This window comes from Xyrauchen texanus, chromosome 39 (genome assembly GCF_025860055.1).
Source record: "Xyrauchen texanus isolate HMW12.3.18 chromosome 39, RBS_HiC_50CHRs, whole genome shotgun sequence".
NCBI lineage: Eukaryota > Metazoa > Chordata > Actinopteri > Cypriniformes > Catostomidae > Xyrauchen > Xyrauchen texanus.
In genome coordinates this window covers 9,750,375-9,774,442 of record NC_068314.1, presented here as the reverse complement: position 1 = coordinate 9,774,442, position 24,068 = coordinate 9,750,375, and the positions used below count along the sequence as shown (strand labels likewise).

The window sequence follows — 24,068 nt, the reverse complement described above, 5'->3', positions numbered from 1 at the left end:
TAAATTATAAATATAACCTGCCGGGGTTATGGCATGCATGGGGCCGTATGATAATGACGATGTTGCGTGCAATCCCTTTGTTGAAAGAAAACATTTGATATGAAAACCCTCCAACGAGGGAAAGTTGTTTGATGGTTATCTTTGCCAGAGTGAATGCATACATAACACCATACAATAATGACGATGTTGTCGTGCCATACCTTGTTGAAAGCCATCTCGTTATGGTGAGAGTTTCCAGCAAGGGCGGCTGGTTTGAGCGATACCTATGCGACGGAACTATGCTTGATTATGGAAGCCCGGCAAGGGGAGGGGGGACATAGTTATGTGCTGTCCTTGCGAGTGCAGGTAAGGATGAGCTGGGGAAGAGCCACCGACCACCACCAGATACGCATGAGAACTTATGGCTGATGGAGAGTTGAGCTTGTTTGATGATTTGGGTCAAGTTGACCATTTCAGGTACGATTAGGGAGAGCAGCGGCCGAGCATCTTCATAGTAGATTCCGGTATACCTCGAAGGGTGCCCGTCGAGCTGGTCTGTGGAACTCCTGCGAAGCGAGGGAGGGAAATTGAGAAACCCGGGAATGTGTCTGGCTGGGATGATGAAGTCACAGGAAATGCACTGCCATGTCAGACGTCTCATAGGGGACATGATGGTTCTAGGAGGGCCGGACTTTATTGATTGTAGTAACTACTGCGGAATTGTCACATGACTACGATGCGTTGGGTTTCTGGAGGGAACCCATATGACGCTGACCGTGATGATGGGTGTGGAATAAGAAAGGCCCATTTTAAACTTCTTTTGTAGATGTAGCTTGCGGCGTCATCGCGGAACGAGGCTGCAGTGGTTCTGCGAGTGTATTTCCTATTTCTGAACTCAAACATATATTTTACCCCGTATAGGGTAAAGAACCATTTCATTGGAGGGTAGAGGGGAAGGTTGTTTGCTGGACCGTATGATGATGTGCTTATACGAATGGCAAGAAAGGATTTGAAGCTTGGGTCTCCGTGTCATTTCTTTCTTCCCTCCGCTGTGCCGCATCAAGACTGTGATTGTAGGTCGAGAACATTTGTTAAATACATTAAATATCTAGCAATAGGAATAGTAGTAGTAGTAGTATGTTTTATTTAATGCCATGTCAGCGATCAAATCTATTTTCATGGCAAGAATTCAATTACAAAAAACAAATATCATATAAATACAATATAAACAAAACAAATATAAATAGCAAGTCATATTATACAATATTTTTTTTAAGATTAATATATGATAAGAAATCCAAAACCTTTTCAGGCACAATCTCATTAAATAAGTCCTTTAACGAGGTAACTTCATAAAAGAGCATTCTACTTGTGTTAAGACCAGGACAATCTAGTAAAATATGTTTGACAGATAAGGGAATATTACAAAACATACATAGGGTTGGGTCTTCACCATTAAGCAAAAGGCATGGGTCAGATTTACGTGACCTATACGACATCTGGTGTAGACCACTTGATCAAATCTTGTTTTAAAATTGATAAAAAGTCTGTTTGAAATTTCCGGATGAATTACATACAACTTGTTGTTCTTGCACATATTCCACTCTTCTTGCCACTTATTTAAAATATATCGGTTAATAATCGGTCTGATATCTGAGGGAGGGATTTGACATTCATTAACTTCCTGATTAAGAGCTTCCTTAGCAGCTGCATCAGCTTGTTCATTTCCTGAAAGGCCAACATGTCCTGGAACCCAGCAAAAATAATGCTGAAGAACTGATTTAGTAGATAATCCACTTTGGTTAAGATGCAGTCCACTAAAGGATGGTCAATTTTTAAAGTGTCCATTGCTTGAAGGCAGGATTTAGAGTCAGTAAAAATTATAAAAACTTTTTGCAGAGAATTTTCAATGTGCTCCAAAGCTAAAAGTAAAGCACGAGCCTCAGCAGAGAAAATTGAGCACTGTTTTGGAATACGAATTCCATAGCGTTGATTTCCAGTCACCATTGCTGCCGTTACACTGTTTTTCAGCTTCGAGCCATCTGTGAATATAGGTACATGGGAGGGGAATTGGTTTCTTATTTCCAAATATTGCTGTCTATATACATTTGGATGGGTCATCCCTTTCTTCTGATGAGTCAAGTCCAAATTGATATTAGGCTTCTTTAGTTTCCAGGGAGATATAGAATTCAATTGTATTTGGGTTAGAATGTTCAAATTTATATTCAAGTTCTCCAAATGAGGTTTAATACGAATACCAAAGGATCTGATACTTTTAGGTTTGCTCTCATACAAAGGAGTAAGTTGTGGGTTGAAGATTGAAGAATAAGCGGGGTTGGTTTTATTTGCCTTTATTTTGATAGCATATTGGAGTGAAAGCTTCAATCGTCTGTTTTGAAGTGAAGGTTCATTGGCTTCGATGTACAAGCTTTGCATCGGCGAAGTTCTAAATGCTCCCAAGGCGAAGTCGTAAGCCCTGATGATGTACTGAGTCCAACATCCGCTTATATGATTCTCTGGCAGAGTCATAAATTATGCTTCCATAGTCCAGCCGGGAACGAATTAGTGTTCTATAGAGTCTCAAAAGAACCATGTAATCTGCTCCCCATTTTGTTTTTGCCAGTACTTTCATTATATTCATGGCTTTAAGACACCTGTTTTTAAGTGCTTTCAAATGAGGAATGAAAGTCATTTTGTTGTCAAGAAGGAGTCCTAAGAACTTAATTTCTTTAACAACATTAATCGGTTCTCTATTAATGAAGAGTTCAGGGTCAAGATGAAGGGGTCGCTGGATACAGAAGTGGGTACAGACTGTTTTTGATTTAGAGAATTTGAATCCATTTTCAACTGACCACTGATATATTTTGTGAATGCATAACTGCAGTTGTCTTTCAATTGTACTCATGTTCTTCCCTCTATAGCAGATGCAGAGATCGTCCACATATAAGCTGCAGAATATATTAGATCCAATGATACTCTCAATGCTGTTTATTTTAATACTGAAGAGAGTGACAGAAAGAATGCTTCCCTGAGGAACTCCAATTTCTTGTTTGTGAATATCCGATAAGGTGTTTCCTACTTGGACTTTAAAATATCTGCTGGTCAAAAATTGGAAATAAAGATGGGTAATCGTCCTCTAAAACCCATGTGGTAAAGATCTTTCAAAATCCCATATCTCCATGTTGCATCATATGCTTTTTCCAAGTCAAAAAGACGGCAACAACATGTTCTTTTCTAATGAAACCATCTCTAATATAAGTTTCCAGTCGGATTAATTGATCCAAGGTGCACTTTCCACGTCTAAAGCCACATTGATAGTCACTTATTTGTTTCTTCGACTCCAGAGTCCAAACAAGCCGATTATTTACCATTCTCTCCATCGCTTTACAGAAGCAACTGGTAAGAGCGATTGGTCGGTAGTTATTTGGATCTGAATGGTCTTTTCCTGGTTTAGGTATAGGAATTACGGTTGCTTCTTTCCAGGAGGGTGGTATTTGTCCAGAAGACCAGACAGAGTTAAAATTATCTAAAAGAAGAGATAATATGCTTTGGGGTAAGTGCTTTAAGAATTGATAATGAATTTGGTCTGGCCCTACAGCAGTGTCATGGGAACATTTTAAAGAGTGTATTAATTCATCCATCTTGAAAGGTTGATTATATACTTCTTCGTTATCAGAACAGAAGTTCAATTTTTCCCTTTCCTGCTGTATTCGAATTAACTGGAACTCAGGGAGGCAGTTTTCTATTGACGAATTCTTTTCAAAAGATTCTGCTAATGTGTTTGCTATATCCATTTCCTTTGTCTGGAGAATATCTAGTTTTTTAATATGTTGGATACTAAATCCATTTCCAATGTTCTTCATTTTGCGAATCATGTACCAGATCCTCTTCATGGGAGTATAGCATGTTAAACTTGATACAAATGGTCTCCAGCTTTGCTTTTTTGCTTCATTTAAAATTCTGCGAGCTTGAGCTCTACAAATTTTAAAAGATATAAAAGTAGCCGTTGAAGGCTGTTTATTAAAAAGTCTTTCCGCCTTTTTCCGTGCCCCGATAGCTTTTTTTACACTGCTCGTTAAACCAGGGGTTAGCTTTACAGTGCGATTTAGAGGATGTCTTTGGAATTGTTTCATTTGCAATATCAATTAACTGTTCAGTATTTTGGTTCCATCATTTAGTAAACACAAGTCATTTTTATGTATAAAATCCTCCATTCTCTTTCCTTTAGCATCACATCGATCTTCTCCCCATAAAGGATTATGGCTATTAAAATCACCCATAAGTATAAATGGAGTCGGCAATTGTGCTACGAGTTTGTCCAATTCTTTCAGTGTAATAACTTCGCTGGGAGGTATGTAGATAGAGCATAATGTAATGACTCTATGAAAGGTGATACGTACTGCTACTGCCTGTATTTGGGTATCCAGTACAATGTGACTGTGAATAAAATCCTTTTTAACCAAAGCAATGGGAATACTTACGAAGAGAGCGTCTGGAGCGTAGGAAGCTATATTGAAGAAAGTATAATTCTGGCCATTCCCCTGTGAACCATGGTCCTAGATGGTAACCCCTGAATCCTATGGAGGGAGCCATGTCCGAGAATAGGGGCGTGTCATCCGGGAATTCATCGATTGGTGGGTAGGAGAGGCCGTCTATGGAATGAGCTAGTGTGAGAAGGCGGAAAAAACGGCGGAGTGGCCTTGAGGAATCATAAGCATGGCAAAATTGAGGTGTACTGATGGGGCTGGAGATTGCGTTTGGAGACCCGAACGAACCAGGGAATGATGTGAAAATAGACCTGATCCTGTCATATTTCTTTAGATTCATTATTATTCCTCGAGCTGGAGCAAATAGGGTGAGAAGAATAATGTCTCAGCTTCATGAGTTTGGTTGTTGGCTGTAAAAGGAATACGAGTCTTCATGTACTCCCGGCATAGAGCCCTGAAGATGCAGTGGACAGTTTAGTTTTTGAAGGAGGTGTGCCCCAAAACATACAAGAATGTGTGCATGTTTGTGCAAATCATCTTGCACGAGACTGCTTTGTAAATGTGTGTTGATATGAATCGGGATCTTCAAGAATGTGATTCTCGAGCATGGATCAGTTCCGGCTGTTCATGTCCCACCTTTACGACCTGAAGATGCAGTATCGCACTTTATATTTTGTGAATATTTGCAAATCTCCTTCCGAATGTGCTTGATAACAGATTCAATGGCTGATGTGCCAAGTTACCATTGTCTCTGACATATTCCGGAGACCAGATACGCGCACGCCTAAACATGTATGGCTGAATTCCGTCATTTACGCTGTCAATCATATTGGTTCTGATTAGTTGTTGCTGTAGTGGTCTGACCACGATGACTGAATGATTTGTGAAGACATGCCAATGAATTTATGCTCTTTGATGATGCCTGAATGATAATACAATGGAAGTATGCCATGAGATGGGAATTACTCTCTGTATGACCTGATCATAGCGAAATGCCTTACGCTGTTGGTAGATAATCTGATGGATAGGGGAAGCGGTGCGGAGCCTACCTCTAGGTGTCAGAGGCACGCCGCAACAGTGGTGCTAGCGATGAGAACCTGGAAGTGCGTCTGGAGTAAGAAAATGCTGCGTTTTATGGATCGCGTAAATGCGCCCTTGGAGGCGCTCTGGGAACCTCGTCGAATGTTGTACTGAACGAAGTAAATTCTTTCGCAGGCTTGGTGAAGGCTATATTAACCCGTTGATACATATTTGTTTGCACTCGGGAGTGGTCACTCTGCTTACGTTTAATATATTTGCATTCTGATATATGCATGCATGTATATGCGATTAATGATAACGATTATACGTCTTTTATAAAGTTTAAGTATTCAACGTTGATATCCGATCTCTGTTGCATGATAGCAGTCCTCCAGAAACGCAATTTGTTTACATGTGCCGGAAGTGCGGATGACAACATGCAAGGGTGATATCAGCTAAATTGGGCAACTTTTTGGTAAATCGTTTGGGACAATAATTCAATACCATATATGCATTTTCCATGTGTTTTTATGATTAACAATGACTGTTTTTGATCATTTTGTGTTGAAATTATATAACAAAATATTATTGTTTAGGCCCTATAATTCTTGAAACATCAGCTGTGCCAACTGTTTTTGCATAAGCAGTTTCAGGTAAAATGGGCCAGCTGTTCAGGTAAAATGGGCCAGTCAAACTGCAAAGGGAAATGGTAATTTATTATCAATTTTAATAAACAATAGCTTATAACATAACATTTAAACTGCATTAAACAAACATTTTTATGTGCCATTAAAAAAACATTTTGGGTGCAAACCCACATATTCAAATGTGCAATTAAAAAAGTAAAATTTGGAACAGTATAGATAAGTGAACTGATGTCAGTGGTGTGTGTGTGTGTGTGTGTGTGTGTGTGTGTGTGTGTGTGTGAGAGAGAGTGTACAACATATTTAGAACGGAATGTGCAAATTACAAAAGTTCATATTCAAAATTCATAACTGATGTGTGTGTGTGAAGAATTTTTTTTCAAACACAGTCTTTGCAAATGAAGCCATCGTCATCACAAATTCCATTCTCTTCACCACAGCTCTCATGAAACCAGGCAGAACATGGATCACATTTTACCCATTCCTCAGTAGCCTTAGGGTCATTTGGGTCACCATAGTGGGTGTTGCAGACTTTGCAAGGTGATTTGCTTCCCATGCCCTGCTTTGTCTTCTTTTTGGTTGCTTGCTGCCTGGGTACTTTCTGGCTTGCTTGGGTGGTAGCTTGTTGGATGACTTTTTTGTTTTAATGTATTCAATATGTTGCTCACTTGTGAGGTTATATGATGGTGGCTTAACTCTCTTTCTGATGGCCCTCTCCCTTTGCGGCACTGAGATCAAATCAGTGAATGTGACAGATCTAATATCACCTACTGTGGAGGTGGAAGGTCCCTCATCCTGGGAGTGGGTTTCTTCCTGTGGTGAGAACTGATTGAAGAGGTCATTATCTTCTTCCGGTACATCCTCCAACACAACCTCTTGAAACACCACCTTCTCATCTTCTGGGAAAAAGTACAGTGGTTCCACAGGTAGGAGGGGTGTCAGGGAAGCAGGCTGACTGAGGTCTGGCTGGTGGGTGGGAGGGCTGATGTCCAGAGAGCAGGGCTGATGGCTGGCGGGCAGAGTTGTTCAAGGTCAGCAGGGGTGACCATGGTCCAGTGGGTGGGGATGGGAGAAACTGTGGTCTTGTGGGCCGGGGTAAGAGACACTCGCGGCCTTGTGGGCGGGGTTGGGAGAGACTGCGGCCTTGTGGGCTGACTGATGGTAGAGTGGATGGTAGCACTCTTTCGGTGGTCTTGCTGGGGGCAAAAGCAGTTTCAGGGAGAATATCTTTGTTGAGAGGGAACATCCCTGTCCCCCGAACCCTGCCTGGGCATTTTCAATAGTGGCAGCCTTTGCCCAAGCCCTGCTGAACACTGCAAAGAACTCCATCCTTGACAGCTTCTGCCCAGCCATCATCCTCGTCCACTTCCTCCCTTCCTGGTCCCAGTGGTGTTTTAGACTCTTGAAGAGGGCTTTGTCCGCCGGTTGCAGCATGGGTTGTGTGGGCAGGGTAGCACATGATGTGCACATTCTTGCTCTTCAGTAGCTTAATAAACTCCAGGTTATAGACGTGGCTACTGTGGCCATCTAGGAGGAGAAGGTGGGGCCTGGGGTCATCCCTGGGGAGGGACTGAATGAACATTTGACCCTATTCCAGAAAGAGGTCAGAGGTAATCCAGCCATTGTCTGAACACCTTACGCTGGTGTTCTCCGGGCATCCCTGTAGCCACTCAGAACGAACACGCTTCCCCTTAAAAATAATCATTGTTTGACTATATGTGCCTTCGGCATTGAACGCTGCCAGACAAGTCGTTGTCTCCCCCTTTTCTCCGGCACACACCTCCACACATGGCTGACCAACCTGTCCAACGACCTTTGTCGAACTGAACTGGTCCTGAAGCCCAGACTCGTCACAGTTCCATATATGTGATGGTACGCCCTTAATACCCAGCTCGACCAAAAGGCTCTCATACTTGTTAAACCACTGGGTAACCACCTCTTTGTTGAGTCCAGCAGCCCGTGCTGCAGACAGGACCTCTGGTTTGATCCAGCTCTGGGTTGCTTTAGAAAGTTGTGAAACCAGTAATATCCGGCCCTCCCTGCTGTCTTGGAGAAACCAGATATGTTGTTCTTGGCTGCAAAATCAAAGGCCACTTGCTGGACATCACGTTTTGTGTAGGGAAACCCCTCTGCGCCAAGGTCTTGAGGGTGGCAGCAAGCTCCCTTCCGCCGCCTCTGGAAGGTAGGGCTTCGCCCTGACGCATGTTCACTGGTAGTCACCTTTCCACTGATGCGTCTTTGCAGTGTGGATCGCGGCACACCCCATGCTCGTGATAAGAGGTGCATACTAACTGTGATTCCTTTCTTCACTCCCTCTCTATATTCATCTAAGGCCCCCTTCATCATCTCAACTTTCCACAGATTGTAGTTGTTTGGCCTTCCTTTCCCTCCCTGTTTTATCTTTGTTTCCTTTCCTCTCTGGTCCTTGCTCCACCTCTCTTTTCTCTCTTTCTGTCTCCTCTCACTTTCTCTGCATTCCTTTCTCCTCACCTGTTTTCTCACTTCCTGTCTCTGTTTGTCTCCTCTCTCATCCTTCCTCCTCCTCTCACTTCCTCTCTCTTTCCTTCCTCTCTTCTCTCCTCTCGCTTCCTTCTCGTTTGCCATACTCACTATAAATAAAATTTCTACTTCCATTATTACTGTTGGGGGGTCCAAACACTCACACACACACACACACACACACACACACACACACACACACACACACACACACACACACACAAACAGTCACACACACACACACAAACAGTCACACACACACACACACTCACAAACACTCACACACACACACACACACACACACACACTCACACACACACACACACTAACACTCACACACACAAACACACACACACACACATCACACACACACAAACACACTCAAATACATGTGTATGTGTGTTTGTGAGTGACACAGATGGCCCATTTTAGCTGAAACCATGTGGCCCATTTTACCACAGTGTGTTAAGGTAAATTGGGCCACCAAAAAATCATCACTTTTTCAAAAAATATGTTTATTTACCAAACTAACAACATTATTTCTGATTGATGCCATCAAGACAGATATTATGCATAATTTATTTTTGTGCATGTTTGTTTTTTATAGATTTATCATCCTTATAATAGTTTAGTCAGAGTTGGTATGCCAGGCTACTTACCATACAGCTTTCTGGTGTAGTCTTGATTTGAACTATTCCCCCGCCCACCATAGCAACCATAAACCAATCAAATCACCTGTTATTTGTCAAGCACAGTTATGACAACAGTTTGAAATCCTTTGCAGTCATTGGCTCTAAATTCCATAGGGGCTGGGACCCCCAAACCTTAAGTTGCCCATTTTACCTGATGGCCCATTTTACCTGATATCACCCAATATCAAAAACGGGACTTCATACCTTATTATGAAATAGCGATCGCCATATGAATCCAGTTCAGCCTGCTTGGTTCAATTGTCCGTGACGGAGTTCATTCTATAACGTCCAGTAGCACTTTTGTACATAATTATAAATCTTGATATGTTCTCCATGTTTACATGAGATCTCGCCTGGAAGAATTACACTTCATCGTCGTTCTTCGACAGACTATGCAATCTGAGCAGCATTCCTTTTGTAAAACTGTATATTATCTTGTATATGAAGTCTTCTAACCAGAATGAGCCCATCTCGATGTCCAAAACTTTTTGTGTGTGTGTGTGTGTGTGTGTGTGTGTGTGTGTGTGTGTGTGTGTGTGTGTGTGTGTGTGTGTGTGGTTTATGCTTTAAAATAACAACATGTATTAATTCTGAAACTTGAGAAGTGAAGCCCAAAGTGTCTTTCAAAAGATAGCTACTACAACTGTGTCCATACTCCAGGGGAGCCTCTATACAGCCATTAAGTTGGGTATGTATTTTGCATGGTTTGTGCTCGGGAAGGGGGGCGCGCACATCGACAGGTGAAACTGATGTCATCAGGAATCCCTCGGAATGCTCACATCGTGGGCTCGGTCTTCATAGTGAGTAGGGCATAGTGAAGATGAATTGGATTGTAACACGCTGCGTGATTTGGGCGAATGCGGCCGCAAAATGTGGGTAATCTTACTGAATGAAGTAATGAGAGACCGTATGATAAGCGTTGACTGTACGTGATGATATGCATGAATAATTATCTCAATTCCCCGATGGGGAACGCTCGGGCATGCAGACTGTGAATGACAAGTGAATGAACTTTGACCGGGTTGCCCTCATGAGATTACGCGATTGCCTGCCATACTATGAGAGTGAATGCGCTGTTGACATGAAATACTAGCTTTTGATATTGATGTGAATGCGTTATGATGAACGGGCAGCGTTGCAACTTTGTGATAAACAGGTTGAATGGCAACGGAAGGTTTAGACCCATGACTAGATCTGAATGCATTTGATGGATATGAAAATGACTTAGCTTATTTCTGATGGAAGCCGGCTGCTGCCTGAGCCGATGATTTTGCAGGATTCGCGGGGTGCGCGCTCCTTCCGCGACGTGTCGTGCGATCGGATTGAGAGAGATCTCCTGAGTGAATGAGATATGTTTGCTGGTTGTTTACTCCCCATGGAATTTGATGTTGGCAGAAGTTGAGATGAAGTGACGACGTCGTTGGAAAGGGAAGGTGGGCTTCCGGAGAAGTGCTGTGCACTGGTTAGGCCTATATGTATGGGGTGCCGTTTGTAAAGTGGCTCACGCTGAAAATAACAGCAACATTTTGTCACATTTAGCTTCAAACAATGTTTAAAAATCTGGTATGAATTTTTGACGGTCACTTTTTAGCACATTTACAACAATATTTGTTAACATAGAGATATTTTAAATAGTTCAATCTAAATATTAAATGCTACACTTAAATGTTAAATGTTAAATATAAATGTTAAATATAAATATAAATGCTATATAAATATAAATGATAAATATAAATATAAATGTTATATCTAAATTTTAAATATAAATCTAAATGTTAAATATAAATATAAATATAAATGTTATATCTAAATATTAAATATAAATCTAAATGTTAAATCTAAATGTTAAATCTAAATGTTAAATATAAATGTTAAATATAAATCTAAATGTTAAATCTAAATGTTAAATCTAAATGTTAAATCTAAATGTTTCGTGTGAAACTAAATATTTAGCTAATATGCAAATTTAAATGCCGGTAACCGGAAGTGCCAAAATAAAAGCTCGAGGAGGTCAGTGGGTAGTGTCAAATAACGAATAAAAAACATCTCATCAGGGGAAATGGACTCTTGGACATGGATTATCATGATAAAAACTAACTAAAAGAATAAGCACGTTTGGATAAACTGTAACTGTAAACAGTAGACTACTTTGAGGTTTTAGTGTCACTTTTATGAAAGATGAGGGACTTATGACCTGTGGCCATTATAGCCAGCCACGAGGGGGCTCACTTCGACTGATCTGTCATGTTTGCTTGCATAAAGGTCAGCAAGAGCCAATCCCTACCCGCCCCTGACCAGGAAAGGTACTGTCGGTCATGGCCGCTCTGTGAAGATGTCAAACGAATCGGCGTTAGCCGAGAACATCGGCAGAGCCGTCCTGGCGGCTATACAAAATTTGCAACCCTTTGTTGCTCAACCACAATGGGTCAAAAACAGAAGGCAGTTGCCTGGCTGCCCCAGCCGATGACTTAAAGGATAGTTCACGCAAAACCTGCATGATTTTCCTTTTTCCTCAGAACATTAGCCTCAGTCACCATTCAGTTTTAATGCATAATTTTTCCTTACAAGAAAAGTGAAAGCTTGTGAGGCTCTTAGTCCCTAACATTCTGCCTAACATCTCATTTTGTGTTTCACAGAAAAAAGAAAGTCATGGAACAACATGTGGGTGAGTAGATGATGGTTTTTCAGTGAACTGTCCCTGTAATAGACTAGTTTCTCTAAGGGATCATAGCATCATGTGCCAGGGGCCCCCACAAAGCAAGGTTTTAAAAAATACTAAAAGCTGCAAGTAAGCCTCAGGAGTCTGTTCTGGTTAATTAGACAACTATAGGGCACCCCCCTGTCACCTGAGAAGTAAGGGAGAATGCAATGTGGGATTTCACTTAGGGCCCCCATATGCTCAGAAATGGCCCTGTCATGCGCAATAAAAAAAAAAATAAAATCAAATTAACAAATTAACCAAGCAAATATTGACTGAGTATAATACATTTTTCTTCATGTATACACTCTCAGAAGAACTAAACATATACCGCAAATATACCTTTAAAGGTACACAGCAGTTCCTTAGAGTACAATTATGTACCCATAATGAGTTACAAATTTAACTAGATGTACCTTTTTTCTGAGAGTGTATGCTGTCTTCAAACATTGGACAGATGTAGGCATCTTAGTATGTAATGCAAACATTGGATTCGGACATGCTTCGATGACTTCCTACTTTGGTATTCTGCCTGAATAGGCAGAATTGTCCAGCCTTATAGTCCACGGATCATGTTCACTAAACCAATTTTGGAACCTGTTAGATTCATATTCCTCCAATGGACACTTGACCCATCCGTATTTTCATGACCCATAAAATAATAATTTTGGCATAATTAAAACTACAGTGATTTTCACACTCAAAAGCCTGGTTTAAAGTATTTGGTGTATGTCATTAACAACCCACAGTATATTAAAATCAACTAAGAGGGCACTGCTGAAAGCCAGTGCCAAACCATATTAAAAATGTGTTCTAGTTCAAACGCCTAATGAAAATGAAGAATGTTCTTAGTAGGCCAATTGCAAAAAAACTAAACAATTTTTTTTTACATTACCTACTTGATTTGTGGGTCAGACTTTTAAAATGTGAATTTGAAAAACAGCACTTAAGGACAGGATTATTACAATGCTTAACCTGACAGCCTCTGTGTTGCATGATTTGAGCTTGTATTTACAGTACTTGCAAACCTGTTTTGCTGGATTCTGAAGGGAAATTATGCATCTGATGGTATTTGACATGAAAGGATCAAGTATCTGAAAATGTATGTAAAACGTTTGTGCACATTTCTAGAGTCGGAACTCATATTTTATGTATATTTTAATCAGTTTAAGAGTCTACAAATGCATTAACGCCATGCAATGTGATTGTACAATATAACTATGAGGACAATGCAAATGCAATGAGTATATGAAATACGTATAAATATATATGGATTGCAAAACAAAATACACCACATCTCCTTGAAATGCACTGATTTCACTTGAACGAGAAGGTAACAGCTCCTTCTGTTTTTGACATTCAGTGACCTCATGACCCCATAAGCTCCTCCCTCATTCAATTTAAAGTCAAACACTGTAGGTCTAGAGAAGAACAACAAACACATACCTCTGTTTTTGACATAAATAGCAATGGTTTCTCATTGTAGGTGTGATAAACACACTCAAATTGTGCTTGTGAAGTGAAAATAAACCAAACCCTTAAAAGTCTCAAATGCAAATCTACTTAAGTCAATATTTCCTCAAGAAAATCAGACAAAGTAGCCGGCCATTACTGGAAAATAGATTCAATAGGGTAATCAGGTCTCTTTTTCTGTCCCGCTAATTACATGACAACTTACCAATTAAAAAAAAGTACATGGAAATTAACTACTGAGTTGATTTCATATGATTTTATAATGTGAAAATAATGATATGAGTGACATGAATCAATCAATCAATCTATCTATCTATCTATCTATCTATCTATCTATCTATCTATCTATCTATCTATCTATCTATCTATCTATCTATCTATCTATCTATCTATCTATCTAATCTACAGTGTCTGTCTGATCTAGTTTTTGTGTGGTTGTGCATGTACACAGCTTCAGAATTTCATTACCCATGTCTCTCCCCTGCTGTACAATCAGATGCGTGTTTTGTAAAGGGGGCGGAGCTGCAGGGCTCATGTGGAGGTGGTGAGAAAGCGGACAAGTCCAACTGGCATCTAGACGCCGGGATTTTCAATTGGGGGACTTTCGCATATCATGGAACTATACGAGGAAACCCGGCTGGACAAATTTTGTCACTGATCACATCTCCAGTGTTTTATTCCCTACTCTGTCTCCTTCTGAAGAAGGTAAATTTAAAGGAAACTCTTGCTGTTACTGTACTGTGAAAAGAGATATCAGCGTCTCTACAGTAGATGTGTCACTGATGCATCCATCTGTATGATCAGAACGGATGTTTTGACAGTGTGTTACAATGTATCAATGTGCTGATTAATGTTGCCGCGGTAGAAATTTATCAATATTTAAATTATACAGTATATAGTCTGAGGAAAGTCCTGCTGCTGCTCAAGGCAGGTGGGAACGCTGACATTCTTGATACATTGGATAAAAAAATTAATGCCATTTGCAATAAATATTATACCCTCGCTCTAAAGCATATAAGTGCCCATATAATCTCCTTTTAGATGGAAGTTTTGGAATAAAGTGGTATGTTTTGTATAAAAGACATCAAGTACTCTGTTCGAGGCTGTTCTTTATCACCTTTCGAATTAAGCGTTTAGTTCCCCATCTGTCACTCAGTCGACGTTGTGTCGCTGAGTTGACACTAGGGGTCGCTCCTGCGGAGCCCGGCCATCTCTGATTTTGAGAAAAGGCCAATGAGAATTGGCGTGTGGAATTTGCATGCCACTCCCCCGGACATACGGGTATAAAAGGAGTGACGCTGCAAATACACATCAGATATCTTCTTCGGAGCCGAGAGAGCAGTCACAGAGCTGAATTCCTCTGCTGTTTCATTCATCTCTGCAAGCTGTTGGTTTTACGGTGCTTTCCAGCGGTCCTCCCCCTCGCATACTACGTTGTGCTGAGCATACACCCCTGGGCACTTCAGCAGCTGATAAAAGAGCTTACGGAGTGAATAACTTCGTTTATATATATATTTATATTCTCATATATATATATATATATATATATATAAAAACACCATTAAAAGAGTATATTTCTCTAAAAGAGTGGCACAAACGGTGAAGCCTCTTTTTCAAGATGTTTTTCCGTTTGTGTGTGTTTCCTGGTTGCGGTCGTTCTCTCTCCCCGTCTGATGGATCTTTTGCCATTGATCCGGGGCAAGCATGTGTTGCTCCGGACGGACAACACAGCCGCGGTGGCGTATATCAACTCACGCTCCTCGCGACAGCCCCCCCCGGCGAATTCCCCTGAGGAAGGACCTTCTTTCTCAAGGTCAGGGCACCATCTGGCACCCTCGACCAGACCTCTGGAACCTCCATGTCTGGCTCTTGGATGGGACGCGGTAGACTTAGGTGGCCTACAACCCGCGGTGGTAGACACAATTACTCAGGCAAGAGCCCCCTCAACGAGGCGTCTTTACGGCCTGAAGTGCCGTCTGTTTGCTCAGTGGTGTTCTTCCCATGGTGAAGACCCCCAGAGATGCGCAGTTGGATCAGTGCTTTCCTTTCTGCAGGAAAAGTTGGAGGGACGGCTGTCCTCCTCCACCTTGAAGGTGTATGTAGCTGCTATATCGGCACATCACGATGCGGTGGAAGGTAAGTATTTAGGGAAGCACGATTTGATCATCAGATTCCTGAGAGGCGCGAGGAGGTTAAACCCCCCCAGGCCGCGCCTCGTTCCCTCGTGGGACCTCTCCGTGGTCCTTCGGGGCCTTCAGGGAGCTCCCTTCGAGCCCCTTGAGTCAGCAGAGCTAAAGGCGCTCTCTCTGAAGACCGCCCTCCTGACGGCGCTCACCTCCATCAAGAGGGTAGGGGACCTGCAGGCGTTCTCTGTTAGGGAACTGTGCCTAGAGTTCGATCCGGCTTACTCTCACGTCATCCTGAGACCCTGACTGGGCTACATGCCCAAGGATACCACGACCCCCTTTAGGGATCAAGTGGTGAACCTGCAAGCGCTGCCCCTGGAGGAGGCAGACCCATCCTTTACTTTGCTGTGTCCGGTGCGTGCTCTTCGCATCTACTTGGACCACACGCAGAGTTTTAGAAGCTCAGAGCAGCTCTTTGTTTGCTTTGGCGGACAGCGGAAGGGAAGTGCTGTCTCCAAACAGAGGATCGCCCACTGGGTCGTCGATGCCATCACGATGGCATACCACGGCCAGCACGTGCTGCCCCCTGCTGGCCTATGAGCCCATTCTACCAGGGGCGTTGCGGCTTCATGGGCGTTGTCCCATGGCACCTCTCTAGCAAACATATGTAGAGCCACGGGTTGGGCAACACCTAACACCTTTGCGAGGTTCTATAACCTCAGGGTTGAGCCAGTTTCGTCCCATGTGTTATCAGGTGACACAAACAGGTAAGTTCGGGTCAGCTGGCCGGGTGTATCGCTTGTGCATAGCGCCTTTCCCCTCCCTTGAGGTGAAGACGTGCAAACTTTTCCCCAGTTGCGTTTGCAGGAAGTGTGAACCCTGGACGTTCTTCCTCCCTAGCCTAGCGGCCGTCGAGTCTTCTTAGAGGTAACCCTGTGTGATGTATATCCCGCAAAATGGTTTCCCTACCGGCAAACCGCGTCTTCCTTGGACAGAGGGCCCTCTGCCCTGGGTCGCCGTGTTTGTAGTAGCCCCACCCCACATTTGGGGAGGGTCTACCACGACGCCGTTCCACACGATGTGCTTCCGCTGCTAGCCGGTAATACCGTGTGTGTATTCCACCTAACCCCCCCTCGGGGCCGGGTGTGGTCTCTGCGGTGTCCTCCTCTTTGGAGGGACACCCCCCCCAGCTTGGACCATATATATTTGGCCCCCAGCCGAATGATTTCGTTCCTTCAAAAGGGGAGAAAAATAGAGAGAAGGCCCCGGCTGGGCCAGCCAGTCCTTATACTTCTGAGCAGTTAGCCGTTCCCCTAGGTGCAGGGGACCGCTTCATGCCTGCCAGTGTGTTGGGGGTAGTTATGCGACGGCTTGGCCTTTTCTCAAAATCAGAGATGGCCGGGCTCAGCAGGAGCGACCCCTAGTGTCAACTCAGTGACACAACGTCTCGTTCCCTCCATCAGGGAAGGGAGGTTAGTAACCGAGACGTTTTCATCTCGCTGTACTTATAACACCAATGTTGTTGTCTCAGCTACATACTTTTTACATCTGTGTAATACTTGATTTATTTTGTTCACGTAAATGTATATATATGACACTGTAAGAGTTAAACGTGGCCTCCATATTCAGCACCTTACACAAGAATAATAATGCATCCGAGTGTTTCAGAGACATTCCACGTACATTTAATTTCAGCGACGCATCATGTACTGTTTTGTTAAACATACCACATAATAGTTATGTTAAATATGGTTAAAAATGTGGACGTTAATTCAGTTGAAAGTTTCTTAAGTGTGAAGTTTGAACTATTTTTAAAAATCTCAAGCCATGCTGTTCTCTTCACACGAAAATGATATATTCTCACGAGTGTCATGTGCCAGAAAGAGCGGGAACAATGAATTGTACAAATGAGGATGGATTTGGATTTATTTTAAATATAAATTAAATTTTATAAACTGCAGAATGTGTAATTTTTTATTTGCTGTCACATCAACGCAAGTAGTATTTAAGATTTAGTGGTATTTTCTCGTTATATTAGTGGTTATATTCTCAAGAAAACTCTACAGATGGTTATAAGATTAATGTGGAGACAATTAAAAATTATTTCATAGGTTTGGCTGTGGGCTTTTAACTTGTTTTACCTCAGTGCAGTTAGTCTGTGTTTATAATTGTTACCATTTTTATTGTTTCTGAGCTGCACTGAATTTATAGCAGAATACCATTCAACTTTATTTCAGTCACTTAGCCTATATCTAAGTAAAAATAAGTATTAGTCGCTTATATGCAATATTTGAATTTTGAGAACATGAGGGCATGCTATGGTTTACACTGTAAAAAATTGCTGTGAAATCTACAGTTATTTACTGTAGATTTCACAGTAACATTACTGTATAATATTTTTACAGTAGAATATTGTAAAGTTTACAGTAAGACCTTAAAAATCACAGTAGTCCAAGCATTACAGTTGAAATCACAGTAGTCAAAGCATTACTGTAAAAAAAATCACAATTTAGCCACTATAGTACTGTAAACAGTAAAGTAAACTACTGTAATTTTCCTTTTTTTTATATCATATCTTTCTTTGTACCCGTTTCATATGGACGGCCCCAGATTATTGTTGTTCAGAATTCATTACCGGAATATGATATAAATACTCGATGGTGAGCTTTAAGTAAAAGTGTAATATTAATAAATTTAAATGTGTTATGTAACTTGTACTCTGATGCACCTGCTGCAGGAGCTTTCTATTCCATATATAAATTAAATATTCCGATATATTTTTTTTAAAGAATTCGCATAAGATTCCAAGAATATTTTTTGTTTGTTTGTTTTGTGACTATAAATGGGTGTTTGGGTGTAAATGGGTGTTAACAGGGCAATAAAATATTTGATAAGGCTTATCTTAAACTTCTCAATATAGGCTTAACAATATAGGCTTCATAAACGCATCATTATTTGAGATATCATCCTCAGATTTGAAATGAAGCATTGGTTATAAGTTGCAATAGTATATTCACACAATTATGTATATTAATATTAAAATATTAATATTTTTATACATTTAATAAATATATTCTTAATATTTGTTGTTTTTATTTTTGAGCATATATATCTCAATATTAATAACATCTGATTAATTTTGAGTTTTGAACTTGAGCCAAAACTCTCAAGCTTTCTAAATATATGTTGGTTATGTGTCTATTCAGAATGACTTATGAGCAGAAACCTTTTTATTTTGGGTAGGCTACTATGTCATGTGCATTACTTGCCAAATTGGGGCTGTCTGGTTTACTCATAAATACGTACCATGGGATCTTTATTTTACAAAAATCAGAGTTATATATTTTTTTCTTCGGAAGCAGGAGAGAAACGTGCAAGTTTCCAGAGCTGTTTCTGAGCTGCAGGGCGAAATCAAAGCGCCGGCAGAGTGGGCGGGGTTTACCCAGTCTAGAAAGCTCTAGAATCTGTGGGAAAAAAGCGCGAAAGAAGCGGCACTTGAATTTCTGACTCGTCGTCAGTGACAGAAAAGCTCAGGTAATACTCAAATTTACGCTTTTTTACACACGGCTTTGTCTTTATATTTATGTCTTTGTGTTGATTTCTTTCACTTTTGCCTGAGAGGAATTCAGCGAAAACGTTTCCGTGAGAGCTCCGACGGAGACGTTTTAACAGCCTTTAACGTTAAGCTCCGTTAATAACAGACTTTTACTCAAATTTACGTTTCTTTTTATAAGGCTTTGTCTTGTGGTTGTATTTATTTTGTGTTCGTCTTTGTGTTGATATCTTTCACTTTTTGCCTGAGAGGAATTCAGCGAAAACGTTTCCGTGAGAGCTCCGACGGAGACGTTTTCACAGCCTTTAACGTTAATGCTACAGGTAACGTTACTATTAACTAACTTGCCTTTTTATCGGTAACGTTAGCTAGATAGCCAGGAGAAGATTTTTCCCAACCGTGACCTCTGCCGGAGTTTCCATCTTGGAATCGCGGATCCTTCACCAACTGCTTATCGGGACTTCCAGAAAATCAGTAAGTAACTTTACCATCACTAGTAGTAGGAGCAAAAAAAAAAAAAAGTTCTGTGCCACCCTTCAGGCTGTGGAAAGCCACATACATCTAGCGCTAGGAGTATAACCAGTTAGCTTGCCATCAAAATGAATTACTCGTGCAAGCACTGTAATTTCACCACAGCTTCAAAAACTGCATTTGTTCGTCATTTGAGCATACACAGAAATCTAGCTAACTTTAAGTTTCCATGTGGCGTAGCAAAATGCTTTGCCACTTTTGTGACGCGTGGTGCCATTCAAAGCCACATGTACCGCTTTCACAAGAATACAGCTAAACCAGGACTTAAAAGGAAAATTGATGGAGTTGATTTGGCTTGCACTGTTGAAGGTTGTAACTATGTGTCAGCAAATTTTCCAAATTTTTCCAGCAAAAATGTACGTGAACATCTTCATTGGCGTATTAAAGATGGCACAAAAGTGTCATGCCCTTATATTAATTGTTTAAAACATTTCCGTGTCTGTTCAACCTTTGCCTCACACTTGAATCGGAAACACAAGAGTATATCTAGTTCTACACGAATTAGCCAAAGTTCTACCACCAGTGCTAGTACTAACATCACCTGTGCCTCCATGTCATCAGACAGTGAACTAGATCACACTTTTGAGACAACATTTGACGATGATAATGACAACACAAATGATGAAGTGGACACAGATGATTTTATGAACAATCTGGCCATGTTTTATCTCCGAATGCAGGCTAAAATGCTGTTACCAGCCAGTACAATTCAGACCTTAATAGAGGAAATACAAGAGGTGCACAACACTGGTTTGACTCATCTATTGTCTAGGATGCATGAAGAGTTAACAAATCTGAATGTGCCTGAAAGTGATATTAAGAGGCTCCTTGATAATCTCTCAAAAGATAACCTTCTGAAAATGTGCAACGAAGGAGTGTTTAGAACAGATCAAACCCGTAAAACCTTCTTTAAGAGCAGATTTAGCTATGTTGAGCCAGTCAAGACTTATTTGGGCATTGATGCTAAAGGCAAAGAGAGGTTCTACCAGTACGTGCCCATCAAGGATACAATAAAATCACCTCTCTCTCAGAACTCTGTTAAAGAGCAGTATGCCCAAGCTAAAGCTGACACAGAAACAAATCCTGATGTTCTGGAAGATGTGAGAGATAGTAGAAACTTTAAAGAGAATATACTTTTACGAGATTCACCATCTTCGTTGTCTCTCATCTTGTATCAGGATTCTTTCGAAGTTGCGAACCCACTGGGCTCAGGCAGAAAAAAACACAAAATTCTGGCCATGTACATGACACTTGCAGAGATTGCACCACACAACAGGTCTTCCATTGATCCAATGCAACTTGTTATGTTGTGCAGAGAGGAGGATTTCCAATTTTTTGGACAAGAAAAAGTGTTCTCCACTTTAGTCAGTGACTTAAAAGAAATGGAGGAAAATGGAGTTGAATATGGTGCTGAGGAGAAAATAAAAGGCTCTGTGATTGCCATTACTGGAGATAATCTGGGGTCACACAGTATTGGCGGGTTTACTGAAAACTTCAGTAAAAGCACACATTTTTGCCGGTACTGTGTCATCGACAGAGTGTCTTTTCAAACAGATCCCTGCAAATCTGGTCCTAAAAGAACCATAGAGAGTTACAAAAACAGTGTGGCAGCACAGGTAGATCAGGAAATGAACAGTGGAGTAAAGTTTGACTCAATTTTCAATCAGTTGAAATATTTTCATGTTTGCCAGCCAGGGCTCCCTCCATGCCTGGGTCATGACCTGTTTGAAGGGGTTGTTTCATTTGATCTTGCTATGTACATTAAGCACTTAGTGACAGTGGGCAAACACTTCACCTATGGTCAACTGAATCGGACTATATCACAGTTCACATACCTAGGCAGTGATGCAAATAACAAGCCATGTGAGGTTAAAACTAATGCGGAGAAGCTGGGAGGGCATGCTGCTCAAAACTGGTGCCTCTTACGTCTCTTTCCTATTCTGGTTGGAGACAGAATCAAAAATCCACTTGATGATGAGGTGTGGCAGTTGTGTTTAAAGCTCAGAGAAATTGTGGATTTGATATGTGCACCCAAGATCCATACCAACCAAGTAGCATACCTTAAGATTCTCATTGAGGAATACATCCAGCTAAGAACTGCCACATTCCCAGAAAAGACACTTAAACCCAAACACCACTATCTTGTCCATTACCCAGAACTCATTCTTCAGTTTGGTCCCTCATTAGGTTGTGGACATTGCGCTTTGAAAGCAAACACTCATATTTTAAGCAGTGTGCAAGGAAACTGCATAACTTTAAAAACCTTTGCAGTACCTTAGCAGAAAGACACCAGTTGCTACAAGCATATTTACATGCTGGTAACTTATTTCCTCCAACTCTGCAAATGGGCCAACCTAGTAAATTTGATGACCAACTGTACCAGATTGGCATTCAGAGAGCTGTCAGTCTCAAGGGTCTCCGCCCAGAACACACTATTGAAACACCCTCTGTCACTTTCAAAGGCACTCTGTACAAAAGAGGCATGACTGTTGTAGTGGACCAAAATGACACAGGGTATCTACTTGGGAAAATACTGTTGATACTGGTAAATGAGGCAAATGTGCATTTTGTTTTCCAGCAGTATCAGTCTGTGCCTGTTGTGGATCTTGGTGTTTATTGCTTACAAAGCAACTCAGAAGCACAGTATCAGTGTTTGACTGTAGAGAAGCTTGCAGATTATTACCCTCTTTCTGTATATAATCAATTTGGTCTTAATCTTGTTGCTCTGCATCATTCTGTGTTTCAGAAGAATGAGTAATGGACTCCATTGAGAAGGCAATACAGGCCGTGCTACCACAGCTAGATGAAGCAAAGCTTGAATCTTTAGTCAATGAGTTGGTGAAAGTAGGTGTTGAAGGACCAGATGATCTGCAGTTTATTCAAGAAGATGACGTCAAACATCTGCTCACACCCATTCAGTGCAGAAAAATTATTCATTCCTTGAAAGGAGGTGAGATTAGTTGTTTTAATTAACATATATTAGTTGATCTGCTACAACTAATAACTAAATAAATCAGCAATCATTCAATCATAATTTTGTAAAAAAAAAAAAAAAAAAAAATTATTTGATTTCAGCTTATTATATGTGGATGTTAGTGTATACCTTGTCCAAGATTCTGTCCCCTTTGGTCAGGCAGGTGACATGTTGATAGAACTTGAGGAGTACAGATTGAGGTTGGAATTATTGAAATCCCCCACGGTTATAAATGCCCTTCTGGGTGTGCAGTTTGCTGTTTGCTAATGGCAGCATATAAAGCCAAATTTGCTTAAAAAAAAAAAAAAAGATGGTATATCTGGGAAAAATAAAAACTATATTCATGCCTCTGCTATGCTGTCTCTGTACTAGATACAGTTATTCCACGCAAAACTACAGACCCACAGTTATTCCACGCAAAACTACAGACCCACAGCTTTCCAAAGAGCCCAATCACTTGATTATAGGCCCAAGTATGTAAGAACAGTGCAATACAGTATAGAAGGACATTGGTCGCATTGCAATTGAAAACAGCATTTAAGATATTTCCCATATAATAATATTCCCCATCCATGCAGATCACATAGTCATGCATTGCATTTGCTCTTTTTTTTTTTTTTAAACGCATTGATTTTAATATACACCTGCAATGCGGCTGAAAAAAGCACATCAAAAATATTTCAATGTTAACATGTAAAATAATTTTCTTGTTTGTTCTGACCATCAGTTGACCTCAAATCACCCATCTATGCTGATTAGTAATTGAGATAAAGCCATGGCAACCATTTTGGAAATGACCCTTTTCCCAAGGTCAGATTTAAATAGATTTTTAGTCTGTTATTTTGTATTTTTAATAGTTGGTATATTTGAACTGTACCAGAATCCATAAAAAAAAAACATTTTGTATAAATTTTGTTGGTTTAACCCTATATTGACCCACCTATAAGGACCTGACAGCCACCATTTTGATTTTTTTTTTTTAAGTTTTAGTTTAAGTACATCTGATACTATTGTAAACCACTAATAAACCTTTTGTTAGATTTTTTTTTTTTTAGGGTCAAACCTTATTTTCACCTGACTATTCTGTGCTTTCACTCATACGTGTGTAATGCAGGTCCTTCCAATCCCCAGCTGAGCCCTTCATCGTCTGAGCCACTGTCAGTTGCCTCTTCCAGCACATGCCCCATATCATCTATCAGTCCTATCTCTGCATGGGTGAACAGTTTTGAGGTGCCATGGAACAAAGTCAGGCTGACTCTTAGAAGAGCAGTAGATGCTGGTGAGAGGCCAGCTCCGGATGACCGCAGACACTTGATAAAAGTCACTGTTGATGCGATGAGAGAGCATTCCTTGAACCCTACTCGCAGAGAGTGTGTGGTAGTGGCTAAAGCT

The 24,068-nt window shown here is 40.9% G+C and overlaps 1 long non-coding RNA gene across 1 annotated transcript; it reads left to right on the top strand.

Moving 5' to 3' along the window:
* The first annotated feature begins 13,994 nt into the window (after positions 1 to 13,994).
* On the top strand, positions 13,995 to 24,020 carry LOC127633076 (uncharacterized). Its single transcript, XR_007969170.1, has 5 exons — positions 13,995 to 14,197; positions 18,981 to 19,152; positions 19,540 to 19,645; positions 22,449 to 22,652; positions 23,791 to 24,020. It is a non-coding gene; the product is annotated as an uncharacterized LOC127633076 (long non-coding RNA).
* The last annotated feature ends 48 nt before the right edge of the window (positions 24,021 to 24,068 follow it).